Here is a 22,270-nt window from a genome sequence, read left to right as displayed (position 1 = left end):
CAATAATACAGAATTCCAATATTAAGATCCCCAAGTTTGACTTTAATGAAAATAATTATCTGTGTATAAATTTACATATCTGATTGAAATTTAATAGGTTATATATGAAGAATTGTGAGAAGCATTTTATTTTTAAAATATTTCTGTTTCCTCAAACTGCTCCTAAACCCTGAGTGAGAAAGGAAGAGGATTCCCCACTCTTTTTCAGTGGAAGATTTTCTCCTCTCCCTCTTTTAGAATATTGTCAAGGAAAAGACATGTTTTAAAGTTTTTTTAACAAAGAGAATGTGATAATCTTGGATAAAATAATTTATCCAAGATTTATCCAAGAAATTTTAAGAACTAATATTTATCATTTTATATGTAAAAATATGAATAATTATGGCAAATATTCAGATAAAATAGAGAATAGAAATAAAGCATATTCACATAGGTTGTCAAAATAATCTTGGAATTATAAGCTGCTATCTGACAGCATTCTTCAAGAGCAAGGTGATTTTGGCAATTGATGTAGTTAAATAAACAATTAGTACATCCCACAATTAAACTAAAACTGTCAGACTATTACCAAACCAGTCTACATATCAGCCTTTTAGGGGAGAAAAATTCTTCCCTTCTCCCTTCTAGGTTATTTGACTGGTCTAATAATTAAATTGATATAAAACAGATAAACAGGAGAAAAACAATTAATTTCATAAATAAGGGAATCCCAAAGACATGAGGCTTCCTGACGGTCAGGCAAGTGAGGCTTATACACCATCCTGGGCTAAGGAGAAGGCGGTAGGGTTTGGGACTTCAAAGGGGAGGCACTTGATTCACAGGGAGATGGGAAGAGCAGAAGCTTGGTCAACGAATGCTTGCCACGCCTTGCTGAGTAATCTTTCTTACATAAAAAAGTTATCTGTGGTAATAGCTCTCTTCCAGGTACAGACCTCCTATCTAAATTGTTTAGGCAGTTAAGGGGAAGGAAGGTAAAAAGCTCTTCTTGAGTCTCTTGGGCCTTAATCATTTGCAGCTCAAAATAATCCGCATATCAAAAAGAGGCACATTCTGGGATGAAATACCCTGAACCCCATCAGTCTTTTTGTTTATCTCTGTTTTAACAGGGTATTCCAGCTCAAACATCCTGAATAGGTGTCAGAATCTCGTGTCCTCACTCTGTCTTTTCAGTATTACTCAACAAGTATCTTTCAAACAAATAGTAAAGGTGCAAAGGTGTCTGTTGACACTTTCTGGAAACATCTGACTTTTAGCTGAAGTGTCATATGTGTATGTCTGAGGGAGAAGGTGAGTCTGTGTTTGTGTGTGTGGTCATTGCCATTTGGTATTTTGCTTTAATTATTGGGCTCATTGCTCTTCCTTTTGGGGGACATAGATATGACATACTGTCCAAGAGGTATTTATACTTTTACAGATTTAAAATCCCTACTTAATATTTCCTGGATTCAGTTTGTACAACACATTGATATTTCAATTAGCCAAACAAATTTTCCATTATTCTAGAACATTGTGAGCAGTATAGTAAAATTACTGTTAGGGTGTGTGTGTGTGTGTGTGTGTGTGTGTGTGTGTGTGTGTGTATCCAGTTCACGGCAATTAAGAGCAAGTACTGTGTCTCTTGAGTCATAAGCCAACAAACAGAGACAGATAGAAAACAAAAGCCAACAAACAAAAGACCCCTAATGGTGCACAGTGATGGGAAGCATGACAGTTTTTCTACAATAGTAGTGTCATTTATTACAACTGAAACATAATGCAATCAAACAATTCAAAATTCCGGTAAAGAAAAATTTTATCTTAGCAGATAATAACTTATTGATGCTTATGTGAATGGCAATAAATTAATATCTAACACCATTGAAGAGGGAACAATGGATGTAATATTTTCCATTGGTGTGTTTTTTGTAGCTTCAGATAATTTTAAAAATGCCTTGGGGCTTCCCTGGTGGCGCAGTGGTTGAGAATCTGCCTGCTAATGCAGGGGACACGGGTTCGAGCCCTGGTCTGGGAAGATCCTACATGCCACAGAGCAGCTAGGCCCATGAGCCACAATTACTGAGCCTGCGCGTCTGGAGCCTGTGCTCCGCAACAAGAGAGGCCGCGATAGTGAGAGGCCCGCACACCGCGATGAAGAGTGGCCCCCGCTTGCCACAACTAGAGAAAGCCCTCGCACAGAAACGAAGACCCAACACAGCCATAAATAAAATAAATTTTAAAAAAAAAAGCCTTATAGTGAGTTCAAACAATTTATTAGAAAGCTCAAGTAATGATAAATAAAGGTTTAAAAACAGAATTTAAATAATATTGTGATGGATATATATTAAAGTATGATATGACATACCTATTAATGATTTATTGTTTCAAATTCAGAAATGTCATTCCTATTTTCAAAACTGGGACACAGAAAAATATAGAGCTCAGTAAAAACATTCAAATCCAAGAGAAAGGTTTTCCTTTAAACTTTGAATAATGGATACAGTGAAAATTCCTCTTGATCACGTGTGTGTGATTCACTTGTGCCAGATGTTGGCCAAGCCCCTGGGCTCTGACCATACTAGCAGGAAGGACAGAGAGCAAAGACTATAAATTACCTGATGAAGATGAAAATGGAGCCCCTCACGTCTACACTGATTACTCCTCGTAACAGGGACGTCCCCAGGGAATTCTCAGTCACAACGAAAGTTGCGGTATTCCCACATCTCTGTGGGCTTAGCAAAAATGCTGAGGAAATGGCGATGATTGTCTAACCATGAAAGAAATAAATATGACAGTAATGAACAGAGTCTTCTTAACAAGCAATTTCTTCTTAGAATAGTGATTCCCAGTTTCAAATCTGTAACTCAGGGAAACTCTGTAAAGAGTAATGAGGGTCTGTGGGATTTGCCTCCTGCCAATATTTCACAAAGTCTAACAGTAGTCTTTGGATAAATTTTCTAAAGACACTAGTGAAAATAATTTTCAAAACATGAGGTCTAAGTGGGAAAAGTAATAGGAGGGCTCTAGTTAATGGAAAAAACTGGAAGTCATTGTTCTAGTATAGAATTTCCCGACATATATTACTCAGAAAATTATTTCTGTAGGTTAATAGGCATTATTAGAAACAAACAAAAATAATGCAGTAGTCAAAAATGTTTAGGAAATGCTCTGTTTAAAATAAATAATTTAATAAAATTCAAAAATTAAAATAAAATAAAATGAATAATTTGACTTTCTAAGAATCTCCAAAAGGGGAATAAAGGAAAGTTTCCCAAACTTATTTTTTGGCCATAGGGTATATGTGTGTGTGTGTGTATGTGTATGTGTGTGTTTCTTTCAGAGAATATGGCAGGACTAAACTTCTACAGAACTCATCTTGGGTAATGTTTACCTAGGTGATAGAGCCAACAAAACAGGAATGGAAACCTCAAGACAAAACCACCCAGCTGCCCTTAGACTCTGTTAGAATATTTTCATTCTCATAGAATAATCTGGATGCCTTAAGGTTTTTTATCTGGAGGTCTCTTCTGATCCACTGACTCAAAATCCTGTCTTGGGACTCGTCTCTGTGATGTTTGCTTCTTGATGACTTCTTTTTACAAACTGTCTGCCCAGGGTTATGCTTTGTCTGACTTTTCATGTCACAGGTCCGGAAAAGTAAGAGCCTGTTTTTTTTTTTTTTAAACTTTCAAGGAGGCTATGTCGTGTTTCAACTCAACTGCAGCACTGTGTACCAGACATTCCAGCAAGGAACACGTAATCTGGGCTGGCTATAGAACTAGGGATCCTTGGAGCGCGTGGGACAATTAAGTTAAACCAGGAATGTGATCTGGGCAGATACCAATGTATTATTCCTACTAAGCTTGGCATGTTGAAAAGCTATGGTATTTGCCAGCAAAAAGATAGATCTGAATCTCACCTTTGGCCATCGTTAGCTCTGTGAATTTGGACAATTTATATAACTTTTCTAAACTTCAATTTCCTCATTTGTAACATGAAGGCAACACTGCCAACTTTGAATACTTAGAAGATTAAATAACAATTTCACGTAGAAGATTCTGGTATGTATTAGGTATTAAATAAATAGAATCCTCTTGCCCCTACCACAATCCTTTGAACCTATTTCTTCCCAGCCCATCTTCTCCTTCTGCACCTCCCCTAACCACTAGACTATAGACAACGATTCTAAGTAGCATAAGGTGTTTCTGGGAATTCCCTGACGGTCCAGTGGTTAAAACTCAGCCTTTCGGGCTTCCCTGGTGGCGCAGTGGTTAAGAATCTGCCTGCTGTAAAGCAATTATATTCCAATAAAGATGTTAAAAGAAAAAAAAAAAAAAGAATCCGCCTGCCAATGCAGGGGACACGGGTTCGAGCCCTGGTCCGGGAAGATCCCACATGCCGTGGAGCAACTAAGCCCGTGCACCACAACTACTGAGCCTGCGCTCTTGGATCTGGAGCCACAAATACTGAGCCTGTGTGCCACAACTACTGAAGCCCACGTGCCACAACTACTGAAGCCCACGTGCCTAGAGGCTGTGCTCCACAACAAGAGAAGCCACCGCAATGAGAAGCTCGCGCACTGCAACAAAGAGTAGCCCCTGCTCACTACAACTAGAGAAAGCCCGCGTGCAGCAACAAAGACCCAAAGCAGCCAAAAATAAATTAATAAGTTATTTCTTTTAAAAAGAAGGTATTGGAAAAAAAAAAAAAAAAAGACGTGGGCTTTCACGGCCAGTGGACCTGGGTTCGATCCCTGGTCAGGGAACTAAGATCCCACAAGCCATGTGGTGCGGCCAAAAAAAAAAAAAAAAGATGTTCCTGTTTCCACAAATATTTTCTCTTTAGTGGATGATGTCTGATGATTGAAAACACATATGGAAATAAATTCATTTCTCATGATGACTTTTCAAACAATATGAAATACTGTAGAGGAGCTATTTCTAGTGTGAACATCTCCCCAGTGTTCCAATTTATATCATCTGTGGGGGAGACTAAGTCTTCACAAAGCTGACCCTTGACCCCACTCACAACACTCACACTTCTATGAACCTCTTGAACCTTCTACCCCAATGCTTTTGATAACAGAAATTGACAGCATATTATCTATTGCTTGTCTAGCTATTTTTCATTACTCTATGCAAACCCAGAGAATAAAAATCTTATTTTACGCTGATGATGTTCACTTTTAAAATACTTCTCAAATTTTAATTTTATTTTCCATTTCATGTCTTCATTCTATCTCCTTTTTCCAACATTATAAACCAAAGTGAATTACATGATGGAAGTACTAATTGTGAACAGCAGAAATATGTGTGAAATTCAGGTCTACCACTAAACTTACACAGCAATTGCTCACACTGAAATTTTATGTAAATGCTGTAAATAAAAAATGAGATCATTTAGTGCCACTTAAATGTTTATATATTGCAAAATTGCTGATACTCAGTGCCCCCTGGTGTTTGAAGTTATTTATTTGCTATAAAACATTTTAATGATTTTTCTCTATTATTTAAGTCAAGCTTTAAGTCATATATAATTTTACTAACAGCTCTACCAAGAGACAACTCTACTCATCTGTGTTTTCTTATAGCTTGGCCCTTGTTCTGTGCATGAGCCATGTTGTTTTGTTTGTTTTTTGTGTTTTCCCAAATGGGTTGTGCAGTCTTACACTGTGGAGCCTTTATTCAAACTGGGTTGAAAAGCTTCTCATGTACTTTCCTACTCTTTAGTACTTACTTGCATCATGGTTCTCACAGTCTTCTGGGATTCTCTCTTTGCTTCTCTCTCTCCCCAGATCTAAGCCCTTGAAAAGTAGGTACAATGTCCTACCCACTACTGCCTCCTCAAAGCCTATCACAGCATCTGGCCCTTTAGATGTGCTTAAGAAATCTTTGTTCCATGAATGAATGTATGAATGAATGTTATTGCAGAATCCTAATTGTAGAAGGGGTTCATGTTCCATTTCCAAACAGAAATCACATGTACAGTAATACCCCTGGGGGTGAGATACATAATTTCCAGTAGAACAATTCTAGTAATGTTGAACTTATTATAGAGCTCATCTTATTTCTAAATAGTTCAGATTATTAAGAACTTTTTTGGTTATGCTGATCAAATATGATTGATATTAAAAATACTCTATTTTCTGTCTTTTGCCAAAGTAAAAAGTAAATATAGTTTTATATCCTTTTGGCATTTTTGTCATATTTGCACAGAGTAATTAATTCCTGACATTTTATCTTGTTTTAGATTAAACCTCATCAGGTATTTTGATAGTCTTTGTATGCTATGCTATAAGGTCCTAAGTCAACTTTTCTGTGGCTTGAACTCTATCCCTTTTATTCAGAAAAGACCCAAATGGTGAAAATCCCAGTAATTATAAAAATCAGCTTCCATCCAGAATCTGGTCAAATGTCCTGTGTCTGTTTTCATAGGCAAAAAATGAAGAATGATGAAAATAAGAAGACTCAGCCTTATTGTCATTTAAAGAGACCAGAGAAGGCTTGTTTGTGGAGCTGCTAAACTGCAGATCCAGTGCAGAAAGTACCAGGTAAGAAAACTGAGAACAGTGATCAAAATTGTGCTTTAAAAATAGTGCATAGGAAATACAGGTACAGGTTCCAAAAGACAATTTAATTTGCTAATTTTGAAGGCCTATAAGCTATCTTCTCTCTTGAGGATTCATTCTTCTCATAATATAATGTTTGTAAGATGCAATCTCTCACAGTTCCCCAGTGGAAAAATATGGACGTAGTAAACTAGGTTTTGTCTTCAGCTTGTGTTAGTATAATCATCTGCCTCATTGCACAGCAAGCTTAGATCCCATTTATATATACCCTCCTCAGCTTGACTGATTTCCCTGTTAATGATCAAACTGAAAGCACATTTCATTTCATATATGAAACTTCTTTCACAGTACACCTGCATATCATCTTATATAGATATTAAAAATCCAAATCCTAGGAAAATGTATTCCTATCATCTTTACTAACATCCATGAAATATGGACATTACTCCAATAATTGAGAAATATGAAAAATTCAACTGATAAGGCTTACAAATAAGTCCCCAAACATATATGAAATGTATAGCATTCAATAAATGTGTCATAAACAGGAGCAAGCAGTTACAATATAACACAATTGATAGAGGTTGCGATATTATTATATCGACTTGATGAACTACCCCTTCGTAGACACTACTTTGAAACTCTATTTTTTCGATAGTTTTATTTTGACAAATTCCATCTTTGTATAAAATTTGTGAAAGTAATTCGAAAAGACTTTTATTGAGTTAATCTATTCAGTGAGCCATACTGTATTCATTTTACTTCTCTGGCAAGTATTTTCATTGATCCTTTAAATCTATAAACACAGTAACATTAATGTTGTGCTTTTTTTTTTTTTTAACTGGACAAGACAATTCCATAGCTAGTGATGTTTACATTTTAAACTACCTCACGTTTTCACATTAAAAAGGCAAATGTTTGGGCAGATGATAAAGACAACATGTGGGAGGGAAAATGTGGACTCTGCCTTGACTCTCAAAAGTATTTTTATGTATTTTGGAAGCAAAGTTGAAGTTACTCATTTTGCTTCTTAGTGAGTTAGACCCTGAATGGCCAATGGAAATTAAGAAGCTTTAAGTTAAAATGTGCTTTAAGGCACTCAAATGAGCAAACTTGAATTACTTCTTATATCTTAGGGGAAAAAAAAAATAGTGGAAGGAGTTTTCCAATCACAAAATAGTAGTCGGCTAAGACTTGAATCATATCAAAAGTTTATTCATCTTTAGGACATATTTGAGGCAATTGCTTATTTAGTGGAGAAATAAAATAAGGAAAATAATCCATGCAGCACAGGGGATCATGCTTTTGGCATGCAACTCTTTTTATATCCAGTGACACATTACTGGTGAATGTTCCTTACTTAGTTCAACCTGACTTCCTACCAACAAACAACATATAATTGCAGTGTTCATAGATTGATACTGGATGAGCTTAATAAAGGGTTCTACTTCTGCACATCTCTGGAATTAAAACAAAAGGCACCAGACCTACAATTAACAGCTGGAGATAACATATAATTTTCCAGAGCCCAATAGCAGTTTTTATGTTACTGCATTGTGCTTCATATATTGACATCTTTGCTGTGAATTCTGCCCTGGGAAAGCTGAGAGTTTGTATATGCTGAATTGGGATGTCATTTTCTGTGACCTCTGAAAGTTAGCGATAAAAGCTTTACTGTCGGGGAAACATGGGCACCATGTTGCCTTTTTACCATCAGAGATGTTGTCATTTGCTTCTCACAACAGAAATGCCCGTGGGTTGCACCACAGCCGAGACACGGTTTGTCAAGCATACTTAATCAGCAAACACATCAGAGCACAGTCACGCTTGGAGCACCCATTCCATCACTGTGAATCATGTGTTATTTAGTAAAACACTCTGCCAAAGACATCACTGAAATAATTTGATGTGGTTAAAAGAATAATACTACATAAATCAAGGAAAGAAGCAGCAAAGCTTTTAGATTTTTCTTAGCAGCCTACTGTATGTAGTTAGTAATTGGTGTGAGCATTTTCCTTTAAAAATAAAGAAATATCAAGTAATTGAGATGATTTCACTGAATTGCATATACTCAAATTTAATAGTATAAAAACAGGGACATTTAGAGCCAAAAACCTAAGCCATAATGTCATAAGACTATAAAAAAAGATGCCATCTCTACTCTGTGAAAATAGCTCATATAAAAATGCACATGTGCAGAAACATATGCACATATAATGTCTAAGCAGAATTTTTGATACTTATATTTTTTTAAAATATACACAAGAATCCCAGAGAAAGAGTCTTCATCATTTTATACTAACTGTTGAGCGATGGATGATAAAAGTTTTTTTAGTAAAAGTAAAGAAAATAAAAATAATTTGGAAAATATATGTTAATTAAAAAAAAAAACTCAGGTGATGTACTAAGGTTCCAGGCTTAGTAGGTTAAAAATTTAGTCCAATTTTTTTTCATATATGTATGGGTTTATTTTTAAATTTCTTTCTTTGGAAGTTTCTGCTAAGTCTGGGTTTCTGTGTTTGGGCTTCATTTTATACACACTTCTCTTTTTTTTTTCATTTTAATGCTACTTTAAAAAAAATTTTTTTTTGGAGTATAGTTGCTTTATAGTGTTGTGTTTGTTTCTACTCTCCAGCAAAGTGAATCAGCTATATGTATACATATATACCCTCTTTTTTGGATTTCCTTCCCATTTAGGTCACCACAGAGCATTGAGTTGCCTGTGCTATACAGTAGGTTCTCATTAGTTACCTATTTTATACATAGTATCAATAGTGTTTATATGTCGATCACACTCTCCCAATTCATCCCACCACCCCCCTTCCCCCTTGGTATCCATACCTTTGTTCTCTACATCTGTGTCTCTGTTTCTGCTTTGCAAACAGGTTCCTCTGTACTATTTTTCTAGATTCCACATATATGCGTTAATACATGATATTTGTTTTTTTCTTTCTGACTTACTTCACTCTGTATGACAGTCTCTAGGTCCGTCCACGTCTCTACAAATGACCCAATTTCGTTCCTTTTTATGGTTGAGTAATATTCCCTTGTATATATGTACCACATCTTCTTTATCCATTCCTCTGTTGATGGACATTTAGGTTGTTTCCATGTCCTGCCTATTGTAAATAGTGCTGCAATGAACATTGGGGTGCATATGTCTTTTTGAATTATGGTTTTCTCTGGGTATATGCCCAGTAGTGGGACTGCTGTGTGTGATGGCTTGCAATAATAAAGATAATACATATACTATGTATTATATTAATTATATATAATACTAAGAAAGATGGGGAAATATATAAATACTATGAAAACAGATATAAAGTTACTCTAGAAAAATACACATTGTAATGTCCTTGCAATACTCAAGTTGGACTGCAAAATTGGTTCTGAAATTCCTGTAGATTAAAACAAAAAGTGAAATGTGCTAGGTTACAAATTTACATTATGTATTGCCTAAATCTCATACCACAAATGCATAGTAAGGAAGTATAAAAATAATATGGGAAGACAAATTCCAAATATAGCAGATAAAAGATGTAAATGTAATAAACATATTGTGTCAAACAGACTAAATAAAATATAAAGGTTTGTGGGGTATTTTGCTTTTGATGAAAAAAATTTAACCTATTTGTATGCAGTCCATGAAATGATATACAGGAATAATCGAGACAAAGCTAGAGATATAGGCATGAATTTATGACCTTACAAAGCAAAATGTTTGACTTATTAAGATTGCACACTAAACAATCCTAATTTACTCTTAAAACAAGCCTTTCTAATTCTCTGGGACAGGAGGACTTAGAGGTAGTCTGGGGAGTATATTTTGGATCAATGGTAAAATGTATTCAATTTTAAAAACTGATCAAGGTTTCTACTTTTTCTCTTAAATCACAATTGAACAATAAATATTAATTTTATAAAATATTTTCCACTTTTCCTAAGTTTACCTTTCTACGGGCATATTATTCATAATACCATATTATAAATTTTAAAATACCGGCTATTGCTGTGATTACTTCCCTTTTTATGTTTTCTTCTCTACTTTATGTTTTTTATTTTTTTATTTTTTACCTTGTTTATTCTCTCTTTTTCACATAATCAATCTTTCCAGAGGAGCATCTATATTATTATTCTTTTAAAAACTGTGTAAATTAGCATGCAATAATTTAAAACATTTTCTTAAGGAGTCAGAGTTTGCATTACAAACAATATTTCTACAAGTTCAGGAAAAAAAAAAAAAAAGAACAATTACCTAGAACAGTGAAAGAAAAAAGGCAGACAATAAGATGCAACAAATATATCTTAGAAAGCCAGCATAAAATTGGCAACAAAATCAAGCAAATATCGCACAATAAAAGAATATGAAAAACAACCTCTAATGAATTTTGCCCTCTTTTCTCAGTTACTTTTTTTCATTTATTGAGGTATAATTTATGTATAATAAAATTCACCTTTTTTTTAGGTGCGTAGTTCAATGAAATTTGTCTGTCTTATACAATCATGTAATTATCACCAAAATCAAGATATAAACATATGCCTATCACCTGAAAAAGTACTTATATGCCCCTTTGTAGTCAGTCCGTCCCTTCTACTCCCATCCCTGGAAATTACTAATTTTATTTCTATCTCTAGTTTTATCTTTTTCAGAAGGTCATATAAATTGAACTGTGCAGTTTGTAGGATTTTGGGTCTTGCGTCTTTCACTTAGCAAGTTTTTGCATATATCAGTGGATATTGTTCCTTTTTGTTGCTGAGTAGTCTTTCATTGTATGTGTCTATCACAGTTTGTTTATCCATTCACCCACTGATGAACATGTGTGTTGTTTCCAGCTTTTGTCCATTGTGAATGAAGCACTTACAATTTTTGTGTATAAATATGAGTTTATTTCTCTTGGATACATACGTACATGTAGAATAGATGGACAATATAGTAAGTATGTATTTTTATTTTTTTGGTTTTTGTTTTTGTTTTCAGCCATGTTTATTCCAAAATAATAATAAGTGGAGACATTTGAAATATCTTTGAAGGCTTTTCAAAAAATGCCATGGATTATATGCAGAAGACATAATTTAAAAAATTTTTTTAAACTTTTCTTCCACCTTACTAAAGACTAGCTCTGACTAACATTAGCCTGAAGGTGTTCTATTTCTCCCTCGCTATTTCTCTACCTTCTTTTCTTATTCGTCTAATAAATAATTCTGAAACTTTGTTTCTTGTCTCCCAAGACTCTGACTATGCAACAGGGAGCACTAGAAAAAGACTTAACTGACTAACTTAAAGTTACCCTGAGGATGTTTGTCCACTTTTCTTTTCTTTTGTTCTTAGATTGGCTTTAGGAATCTGTCTACACTTCCACAATATAGTTAGGGGCAGCAGAGTTACTGTATGTATGATTTGTACTTGTACATATTTCCCAATTCCATCTGGTTTTTTTTTTTAACATCTTTATTGGAGTATAATTGCTTTACAATGGTGTGTTAGTTTCTGCTTTATAACAAAGTGAATCAGCTATACATATACATATATCCCCATATCCCCTCCCTCTTGCATCTCCCTCCCACCCTCCCTATCCCACCCCTCTAGGTGGTCACAAAGCACCGAGCTGATCTCCCTGTGCTAAGCGACTGCTTCCCGCTAGCTCTCTGTTTTACATTTGGTAGTGTATATACGTCCATGCCACTCTCTCACTTCGTCCCAGCTTACCCTTCCCCCTCCCCGTATCCTCAAGTCCATTCTCTAGTAGGTCTGCGTCTTTATTCCCATCTTGCCCCTAGGTTCTTCATGACCATTTTTTTTTTTTTTTTTTTTAGATTCCATATATATGTGTTAGCATACGGTATTTGTTTTTCTCTTTCTGACTTACTTCACTCTGTATGACAGACTCTAGGTCCATCCAGCTCACTACAAATAACTCAATTTCCTTTCTTTCTATGGCTAATATTCCATTGTATATATGTGCCACATCTTCTTTATCCATTCATCTGTTGATGGACACTTAGGTTGCTTCCATGTCCTGGCTATTGTAAATAGTGCTGCAATGAACATTGTGGTACATGACTCTTTTTGAATTATGGTTTTCTCAGGGTACATGCCCAGTAATGGGATTGCTGGGTCACATGGTAGCTCTATTTTTAGTTTTTTAAGGAACCTCCATACTGTTCTCCATAGTGGCTGTACCAGTTTACATTCCCACCAACAATGCAAGAGGGTTCCCTTTTCTCCACAACCTCTCCAGCATTTATTGTTTGTAGATTTTTTGATGATGGCCATTCTGACCAGTGTGAGATGATATCTCATTGTAGTTTTGATTTGCATTTCTCTAGTGATTAATGATGTTGAGCATTCTTTCATGTGTTTGTTGGCAATCTGTATATCTTCTTTGGAGAAATGTCTGTTTAGGTCTTCTGCCCATTTTTGGATTGGGTTGTTTGTTTTTTTGATACTGAGCTGCATGAGCTGCTTGTAAATTTTGGAGATTAATCCTTTGTCAGTTGCTTCATTTGCAAATATTTTCTCCCATTCTGGGGGTTGTCTTTTGGTCTTGTTTATGGTTTCCTTTGCTGTGCAAATGCTTTTAAGTTTCATTAGGTCCCATTTGTTTATTTTTGTTTTTATTTCCATTTCTCTAGGAGGTGGGTTAAAAAGGATCTTGCTGTGATTTGTGTCATAGAGTGTTCTTCCTATGTTTTCCTCTAAGAGTCTGATAATGTCTGGCCTTACGTTTAGGTCTTTAATCCATTTTGAGTTTATTTTTGGGTATGATGTTAGGGAGTGTTCTAATTTCATTCTTTTACATGTAGCTGTCCAGTTATCCCAGCACCACTTACTGAAGAGGTTGTCTTTTCTCCATTGTATATCCTTGCCTCTTTTATCAAAACTAAGGTGACCATATGTGCATGGGTTTATCTCTGGGCTTTCTATCCTGTTCCATTGATCTGTCTTTCTGTTTTTGTGCCAGTACCATACTGTCTTGATTACTGTAGCTTTGTAGTATAGTCTGAAGTTAGGGAGCCTGATTCCTCCAGCTCCGTTTTTCATTCTCAAGATTGCTTTGGCTATTCGGGGTCTTTTGTGTTTCCATACAAATTGTGAAATTGTTTGTTCTAGTTCTGTGAAAAATGCCATTGGTTGTTTGATAGGGATTGCATTGAATCTGTAGATTGCTTTGGGTAGCATAGTCATTTTCACAATATTGATTCTTCCAATCCAAGAACATGGCATATCTCTCCATCTGTTGGTATCATCTTTAATTTCTTTCATCAGTGTCTTATACTTTTCTGCATACAGGTCTTTTGTCTCCTTAGGTAGGTTTATTCCGAGGTATTTTATTCTTTTTGTTGCAATGGTAAATGGAAGTGTTTCCTTAATTTCTCTTTCAGATTTTTCATCATTAGTGTATAGGAATGCAAGAGATTTCTGTGCATTAATTTTGTATCCTGCTACTTTACCAAATTCATTCATTAGCTCTAGTAGTTTTCTGGTAGTGTCTTTAGAATTCTCTATGTATAGTATCATGTCATCTGCAAACAATAACAGCTTTACTTCTTCTTTTCTGATTTTGATTCCTTTTATTTCTTTTTCGCCTCTTTGCTGTGGCTAAAACGTCCAGAACTATGTTGAATAATAGTGGTGAGAGTGGGCAACCTTGTCTTGTCCCTGATCTTAGTGGAAATGGTTTCAGTTTTTCACCATTGAAGACGATGTTGGCTGTGGGTTCGTCGTATATGGCCTTTATTATGTTGAGGTAAGTTCCCTCTATGCCTGCTTTATGGAGGGTTCTTATCATAAATGGGTGTTGAATTTTGTCAAAAGATTTTTCTGCATCTTTTGAGATGATCATATGGTTTTTATCCTTCAGTTTGTTAATATGGTGTATCACATTGATTGATTTGCGTATACTGAAGAATCCTTGCATTCCTGGTAAAAAACCCACTTGGTCGTAGTATATGATCCTTTTAATGTGCTGTTGGATTCTCTTTGCTAGTATTTTGCTGAGGTTTTGCATCTATGTTCATCAGTGGTATTGGCCTGTAGTTTTCTTTCTTTGTGACATCTTTGTCTGCTTTTGGTGTCAGGGTGATGGTGGCCTCATAGAATGAGTTTGGGAGTGTTCCTCCCTCTGCTATATTTTGGAAGAGTTTGAGAAGGACAGGTGTTAGCTCTTCTCTAAATGTTGGATAGAATTCACCTGTGATGCCATCTGGTCTTGGGCTTTTGTTTGTTGGAAGACTTTTAATCACAGTCTCAATTTCAGTGCCTGTGACTGGTCTGTTTATATTTTCTGTTCCTTCCTGGTTCAGTCTCGGAAGGTTGTGCTCTTCTAAGAATTTGTCCATTTCTTCCAGGTTGTCCATTTTATTGGCATAGAGTTGCTTGTAGTAATCTCTCATGATCCTTTGTATTTCTGCAGTGTCAGTTGTTACTTCTCCTTTTTCATTTCTAATTCTGTTGGTTTGAGTCTTCTCCCTTTTTTTCTTGATGAGTGTGGCTAATGATTTTTCAATTTTGTTTATCTGCTCAAAGAACCAGCTTTTAGTTTTCTTGATCTTTGCTGTTGTTTTCTTTGTTTCTATTTCATTTATTTCTGATCAGATCTTTATGATTTCTTTCCTTCTGCTAACTTTGGGGTTTTTTGTTCGTCTTTCTCTAATTGCTTTAGGTGTAAGGTTAGGTTGTTTATTTGAGATTTCTCTTGTTTCTTAAGGTAGGATTGTATTGCTAAAACTCCCCTCTTAGAACTGCTTTGGCTGCATCCCATAGGCTTTGGGTGGTCGTGTTTTCTTTGTCATTTGTTTCTAGGTATTTTTTTATTTCCTCTGCTTTCTTCAGTGATCTTTTGGTTATTATGTAGTGTATTGTTTAGCCTCCATGTGTTTGTATTTTTTATAGATTTTTTTTCCTGTAATTGATATCTAGTCTCATAGCATTGTGGTCGGAAAAGATACTTGATACAGTTTCAGTTTTCTTAAATTTACCAAGGCTTGATTTGTGACCCAAGACATGATCTATTGTGGAGAATGTTCCATGAGCACTTGAGAAGAAAGTGTATTCTGTTGTTTTTGGATGGAATGTCCTATAAGTATCAATTAAGTCCATCTTGTTTAGTGTATCATTTAAAGCTTGTGTTTCCATATTTATTTTCATTTTGGATGATCTGTCCATTGGTGAAAGTGAGGTGTTAAAGTCCCCTACTATGACTGTGTTACTGTCGATTTCCCCTCTTATGGCTGTTAGCATTTGCCTTATGTATTGAGGTGCTCCTCTGTTGGGTGCATAAATATTTACAATTGTTATATCTTCTTCTTGGATTGATCCCTTGCTCATTATGTGGTGTCCTTCTTTGTCTCGTGTAATAGTCTTTGTTTTACAGTCTATTTTGTCTGATATGAGAATTGCTACTCCAGCTTTGTTTTGATTTCCATTTGCATGGAATATCTTTTTCCATCCCCTCACTTTCAGTCTGTATGTGTCCCTAGGTCTGAAGTGGGTCTCTTGTAGACAGCATATATACAGGTCTTGTTTCTTTATCCATTCAGCCAGTCTATGTCTTTTGGTTGGAGCATTTAATCCATTTACATTTAAGGTAATTATCCATATGTATGTTCCTATTACCATTTTCTTAATTGTTTTGGGTTTGTTATTGTAGGTCTTTTCCTTGTCTTGTGTTTCCCACTTAGAGAAGTTCCTTTAGCATTTGTTGCAGAGCTTGTTTGGTAGTGCTGAATTCTCTTAGTTGTTGCTTGTCTGTAAAGGTTTTAATTTCTCTGTCAAATCTGAATGAGATCCTTGCTGGTAGAGTAATCTTGGTTGTAGGTTTTTCCCTTTCATCACTTTAAATATGTCCTGCTACTCCCTTCTGGCTTGCAGACTTTCTGCTGAAAGATCAGCTGTTAATCTTATGGGGACTCCCTTGTATGTTATTTGTTGTTTTTCCCTTGCTGCTTTTAATATTTTTTTCTTTGTATTTAATTTTTGATAGTTTGATTAATATGTGTCTTAGCGTGTTTCTCCTTGGATTTATCCTGTATGGGACTCTCTGCGCTTCCTGGACTTGACTATTTCCTTTCCCATATTAGGGAAATTTTCAACTATAATCTCTTCAAATATTTTCTCAGTCCCTTTCTTTTTCTCTTCTTCTTCTGGGACCCCTACGATTCGAATGTTGGTGCATTTAATGTTGTCCCAGATGTCTCTGAGACTGTCCTCAATTCTTTTCATTCTTTATTCTTTATTCTGCTCTGCAGTAGTTATTTCCACTATTTTATCTTCCTGGTCACTTATCGGTTCTTCTGCCTTTTATTCTGCTATTGATTCCTTCTAGAGAATTTTTAATTTCATTTATTGTGTTGTTCATCATTCTTTGTTTGTTCTTTAGTTCTTCTAGGTCCTTGTTATACATTTCTTGTATTTTCTCCATTCTGTTTCCAAGATTTTGGATCATCTTTACTCTCATTACTCTGAGTTCTTTTTCAGGTAGACTGCCTATTTCCTCTTCATTTGTTTGGTCTGGTGAGTTTTTATCTTGCTCCTTCATCTGCTGTGTGTTTCTCTGTCTTCTCATTTTGTTTAACTTACTGTGTTTGGGGCCTCCTTTTCACAGGCTGCATGTTCATAGTTCCTGTTGTTTTTGGTGTCTGCCCCCAGTGGCTGAGGTTGTTTCAGTGGGTTGTGTAGGCTTCCTGGTGGAGGGGACTAGTGCCTGTGTTCTGGTGGATGAGGCTGGATCTTGTCTTTCTCATGGGCAGGACCGCGCCCGGTGGTGTGTTTTGGGGTGCCTATGACCTTATTATGATTTTAGGCAGCCTCTCTGCTAGTGGGTGGGGTTGTGTTCTTGTCTTGCTTGTTGTTTGTCATGTGGTGTCCAGCACTGTAGCTTGCCGGGCATTGAGTGGAGCTGGGTCTTAGCGTTGAGATGGAGATCTCTGGGAGAGCTTTCACCGTTTGATATCACATGGAGCCGGGAGGTCTCTGGTGGACCAGTGTCCTGAACTCGGCTCTCCCACCTCAGAGGCACAGGCCTGACACCTGGCCGGAGCACTAAGACCCTGTCAGCCACATGGCTCAGAAGAAAAGGGAGAAAAGAAGAAAGAAAGAAAGAAAATAAATAAATGAAATAAAGTTATTAAAATGAAAAATAAAAAATAATTATTAAAAATTAAAAAGTAATAAAAATAGGAAAAAAATGAAAGAAGAGAGCAACCAAACCAAAAAACAAATCCACCAATGATGGCAAACGCTAAAAAGTATACTAAAAAAAACAAAAAACAAAAAAATACGGACAGACAGAGCCCTAGGACAAATGGTAAAATCAAAGCTATACAGACAAAATCACACAAAGAAACATACACATAGACACTCACAAAAAGAGAGAAAGGAAAAAAATGTGTATATCTTTGCTCCCCAAGACCACCCCCTCAATTTTGGGATGATTCGTTGTCTATTCAGGTATTCCACAGATGCAGGATACATCAAATTGATTGTGGAGATTTAATCCGCTGCTCCTGAGGCTGCTGGGAGAGATTTCCCTTTCTCTTCTTTGTTCGCACAGCTTCTGGGGTTCAGCTTTGGATTTGGACCCGCCTCTGCGTGTAGGTCGCCTGAGGGCATCTGTTCCCGCCCAGACAGGACAGGGTTAAAGAAGCAGCTGATTAGGGGGCTCTGGCTCACTCAGGCCAGGGGGAGGGTGGGGTACGGATGCGGGGTGAGCCTGCGGCGGAGGAGACCGGCGTGACGTTGCACCAGCCTGATGCGTACTGTGTGTTCTCCCGGGGAAGTTGTCCCTGGATCACGGGACCCTGGCTGTGATGGGCTGCACAGGCTTCTGGGAGGGGCAGTGTGGATAGTGACCTGTGCTCACACACAGGCTTCTTGGTGGCGGCGGCAGCAGCAGCCTTAGCGTCCCATGCCCGTCTCTGGGGTTCGCACTGATAGCCACGGCTCTCTCCCGTCTCTGGACCTCGTTTAGGCGGCGCTCTGAATCCCCTCTCCTCGCGCACCCCAAAACAATGGTCTCTTGCCTCTTAGGCAGGTCCAGACTTTTTCCCGGACTCCCTCCCGGCCAGCTGTGGTGCACTAGCCCCCTTCAGGCTGTGTTCACGCAGCCAACCCCAGTCCTCTCCCTGGGATCCGACCTCTGCCAGTGTTCAGTAGGTGTTCTGTAGGAGTTGTTCCACATGTAGGTGTATTTCTGATGTATTTGTGTGGAGGAAGGTGATCTCCACTTCTTACTCTTCTGCCATCTTGAAGGTCTCCCCTAAGTATGTATTTAAAAATACAAAAACTGCCAGATTATTTTCCAAAGTTGCTGTATCATTTAACATTTTCACCAAAAAATGTATGAGAGCTCTGTTTGTGTTCAGATATTGAAAGACTCAATATGTCAAGATGTCAGTTCTCCCCAAATTAATCTAAAGATTCAATGCAATCTTATTCAAAATTCCAACAGGTGTTTTTATAGAATGTAACAAGATGATTCTAAAATTTATATGAAAAAACAAAAACCCTAGACATACTGATTTTTTTTTAATGAAGAAGAACAAAATTGGGAGACTCTTGCAACCTGATTTCAAAAATTAATGTAAAGCTACAGTAATCAATATTGTGTTTTACTGGTAAAAGGGTAGACACATAGTGTAATGGGACAGAATAGAGTACAGACATAGACCTACACATATATGGTCAATGGATTTTTTCCTTACTCAGGAAAGACTTTATTCAAAAACATTTTTGCAGGCAGGAAGGAAGGGATTGTTATAGTAGGAGAACAAGGGCTATTGTAATAGAATGCTGTGACTATAAGATCTGCAAGGATCTCAAGAGTTAGGCAGGTAGTTCTCTTTTATAGAGAGGTGTAAGCAAGGCTAGAAAGAACTGGGTTTGGAAAGCAGAATTAAAGCATGGCTTGATCAGACAGTGTTCTCTCTCCCTCCAGACTTGGCCTGAGACCAACCTGCTTTCCTGGAAGAGTCTTTAAGGAGGGCTGTATGCTAACTCAGGCTGGGGGAATGGGGGGCGAGGCAAAAGTCAGGGGGTTGAGAAAAGGAGGCAATGCTTTGTTTCTATTGATCAGTGAAGTAGCAATTTAGCTAATTTACGAGACAAAAAATGGGAATTTGGAGGGTCTGTGTTTGGCCTTGTCATAGGTAAACATGGGTACTGAGGACTGCTCTTGGCATTGTTTCTGAAAAATCAGTTGACCCATCTGTTGAGGGCTGCTAACAAAGGTCACTTGTTTTAGTGTCAGGCATATTACGAGAGGGATACCTAAAACGAAAAAGAGAAATATTAATATAACATGTTATATTAAACATTAGTATATTAAACCATCCAAGAGGTTGGTGGGTGGAAATGTTCTGATCATATAGCACTGCTTTTTGAGTTTCTTGAAGCTATGATATCAGTGCTCTTGGTCTTGCTTATCTCTCACGTAACCACTTGCATGATCTGAGCATTTTTCCAGATTTGTTCAGTGACCCAGACAGTGACTTTCACAGGAAGAAACCCAGCCCATGTGTGATCAGTTGCAGGGACATGTCCTTTGTTGTGTATATGAAGTCATTGGGCTTTAACTCTCAGTGCTTCTTCAGCTCCTGGGAGAAAGGGCCAACTTCAAGGCAACCTAGAGTTTCGATAGGGATCTGGCCAGTCAGGTTTCAGTTCTCAGTGATGCCAAGTCTGGAGGGCGGGAGAAAAATCGGAAATGTTCGTTTGGAGAGTTGTAGCCAGATAATATGTTTGACAATATGTGCAAGATGGTAGGTCCAATGTGCAGGTAGATAATAAAAGCATGCAGTTGCAAAATAGCTCAAAGACAGTGAACAGGACCGGAATATGATAACCCACAATAGTGTGCTATAGTTTACAGTTGAAATATAAATTTCTCTCTACAGTCATACACTTTTTCATCAAGGATAATGTCAAGAAAGGTTATTCTTGGTCACTAGTCTGTCTCATTAGATTTTGTCTGATTATTTACACAGGTACAGCAAGAATGGCAAGTTACTAAATAGGCCCTTTAAATCTCGCTTTGCTGGAAGTTTTTATAAGGAATTTTATATTGGACTTTTAAAATCCTCTTGAGTCTAGTAAGCCAAGCCAAGAACTCACCACCAGATTTCACTTGCAGTACCTATTAATTTGGGTAAAATTCCTGTCTTCTCAAAGCCCCTCAAATATCTTAATATTCCTGGGCCTGCGAGGAAGCAAACTTCCTTACTCACCTGAAAGGCTGGGGATCCTATAAGCTAGGTGCCAGGCAGGCTTTCCCAAAAGGGCTTTGTAAGCATTGGTTTCAAAAAGTCAACTTTAGCTCTTCAGGAGTGTTTGTTCAAATTTGATTCTATGAGCCTGATTCTCAAATATGATATTCCAGTCAAAGCCTTAGTTATGTAACCAATGTTTCCAATTATGTTCTGTTGATGAGGAGAACAGATTCTTATTAAAACCATGAAAACAATTATTTTGCCATGAAAAAAAGAATATTCAATTAGGAGTTTCTGAATTCTGGAAGGATCAGGCCAGTAGAAAAAATAAATGTTTCATCTCTGTTTATAAAATTATAATCTACTAAATTGTTATAAATTCTAGCTAAAGAAAAAAGGGTTCCTTTTTTCAGAAAATAGAATAACATCAATATTCCAAACAAAACTGACAATCATCCTGCATAAGTTCATTCAGTCCTATGCAATTAATCCTTGTTCGGCTCCATCTAGAATCAGCAGTTTCATGAACTCATCAACTTGTCTACTAAAGTTCTACAAATCCTGACTCAGTACAATGGTTTGGCCTCAGATATTTAAGCAAGGCTATCAGAAGTCTGTGCTCCAGAGTACTTGGAATGGTCCTCTCCACAGAGATCATAGACAATCTTTTTTGTTGAAGACTAGCATTCTAGTCTGATGGCAGAATTTCTGGGAAGCCTCAGAGTACAGCAGAAAACTATCTGTGGATACCGAAAGAGTAAAAATATCTGATGAGACTTAATTATAAAAATAAATGCAAATGACAAGGAAATTTGGTTGTTTCTGTGTTATACAACATTTGAAAAAATAACTAAATTTGTGATCAAAGTAACCTATTTTGTGATCAAAATGACCAGTAACACTATACTCTTGTAGTCTAATATCAGGCAGAGCAGTACCAGGACATATCATGGACAGCAAGGACATTGACAAATCTCTAAGAACTTCATACAATTTCTGTAATATTTATGTTAGTAACATCTTCCCCATACAAATATAAACTAGGAAATGTTAAGCATCTCCTCTGATTTGATAACACTTCCTATGCAACGCTAACATATCAAATAAACCTAATTATTTCTAGCCCCACTCTTTTTACAAGGTGAAAGATCTTTTGTGATTTTCCAGGGGTCCTCTGGGAACTCTCAAAAACAGTTTGAGATCCAGAAGATATCATTTAGGATTTGTTTTCTAGAATGCAAAATGTCAAAGATTGTCAAGTTTGAACACTTGATTAAATAGGGTCCTGGGTCACTGAGAAGCCATATTTGGCTACCCATTTAACCAAAGTGACTATAAAAGTTTTCAAAAGTAAATATAGGCGGTAACATGATTTTATAAAACCTTCACTCTTTCAAAAGAGAAGACTTTGTTTTCTTAAATAATCAAGGGCATGATAAAGTCAACACAAAGCGCAGGATGTTATTCTGATAAAACATAAAATCTTTACCTTCTAGGCAGATTATTTAGAAAGTACAGAAA

General features: G+C 36.7%; 1 long non-coding RNA gene across 1 annotated transcript in view; it reads left to right on the top strand.

The window, feature by feature from the left end:
• LOC309621184 overlaps positions 1-17,012 on the top strand; it is a 216,201-nt gene extending 199,189 nt beyond the window's left edge. Inside the window, exon 3 of the long non-coding RNA XR_014239797.1 lies at positions 6,411-17,012. This is a non-coding gene — a long non-coding RNA (uncharacterized lncRNA). The remainder of the gene's footprint in view (positions 1-6,410) is intronic.
• Positions 17,013-22,270: the final 5,258 nt, after the last annotated feature.

Source organism: Balaenoptera borealis, assembly GCF_965194805.1.
Source record: "Balaenoptera borealis genome assembly, chromosome: X".
In the NCBI taxonomy this organism is placed as follows: Eukaryota; Metazoa; Chordata; class Mammalia; order Artiodactyla; family Balaenopteridae; genus Balaenoptera; species Balaenoptera borealis.
Note: the sequence above shows the minus strand (reverse complement) of the source record. Positions and strands in the feature narration are given on the sequence as shown.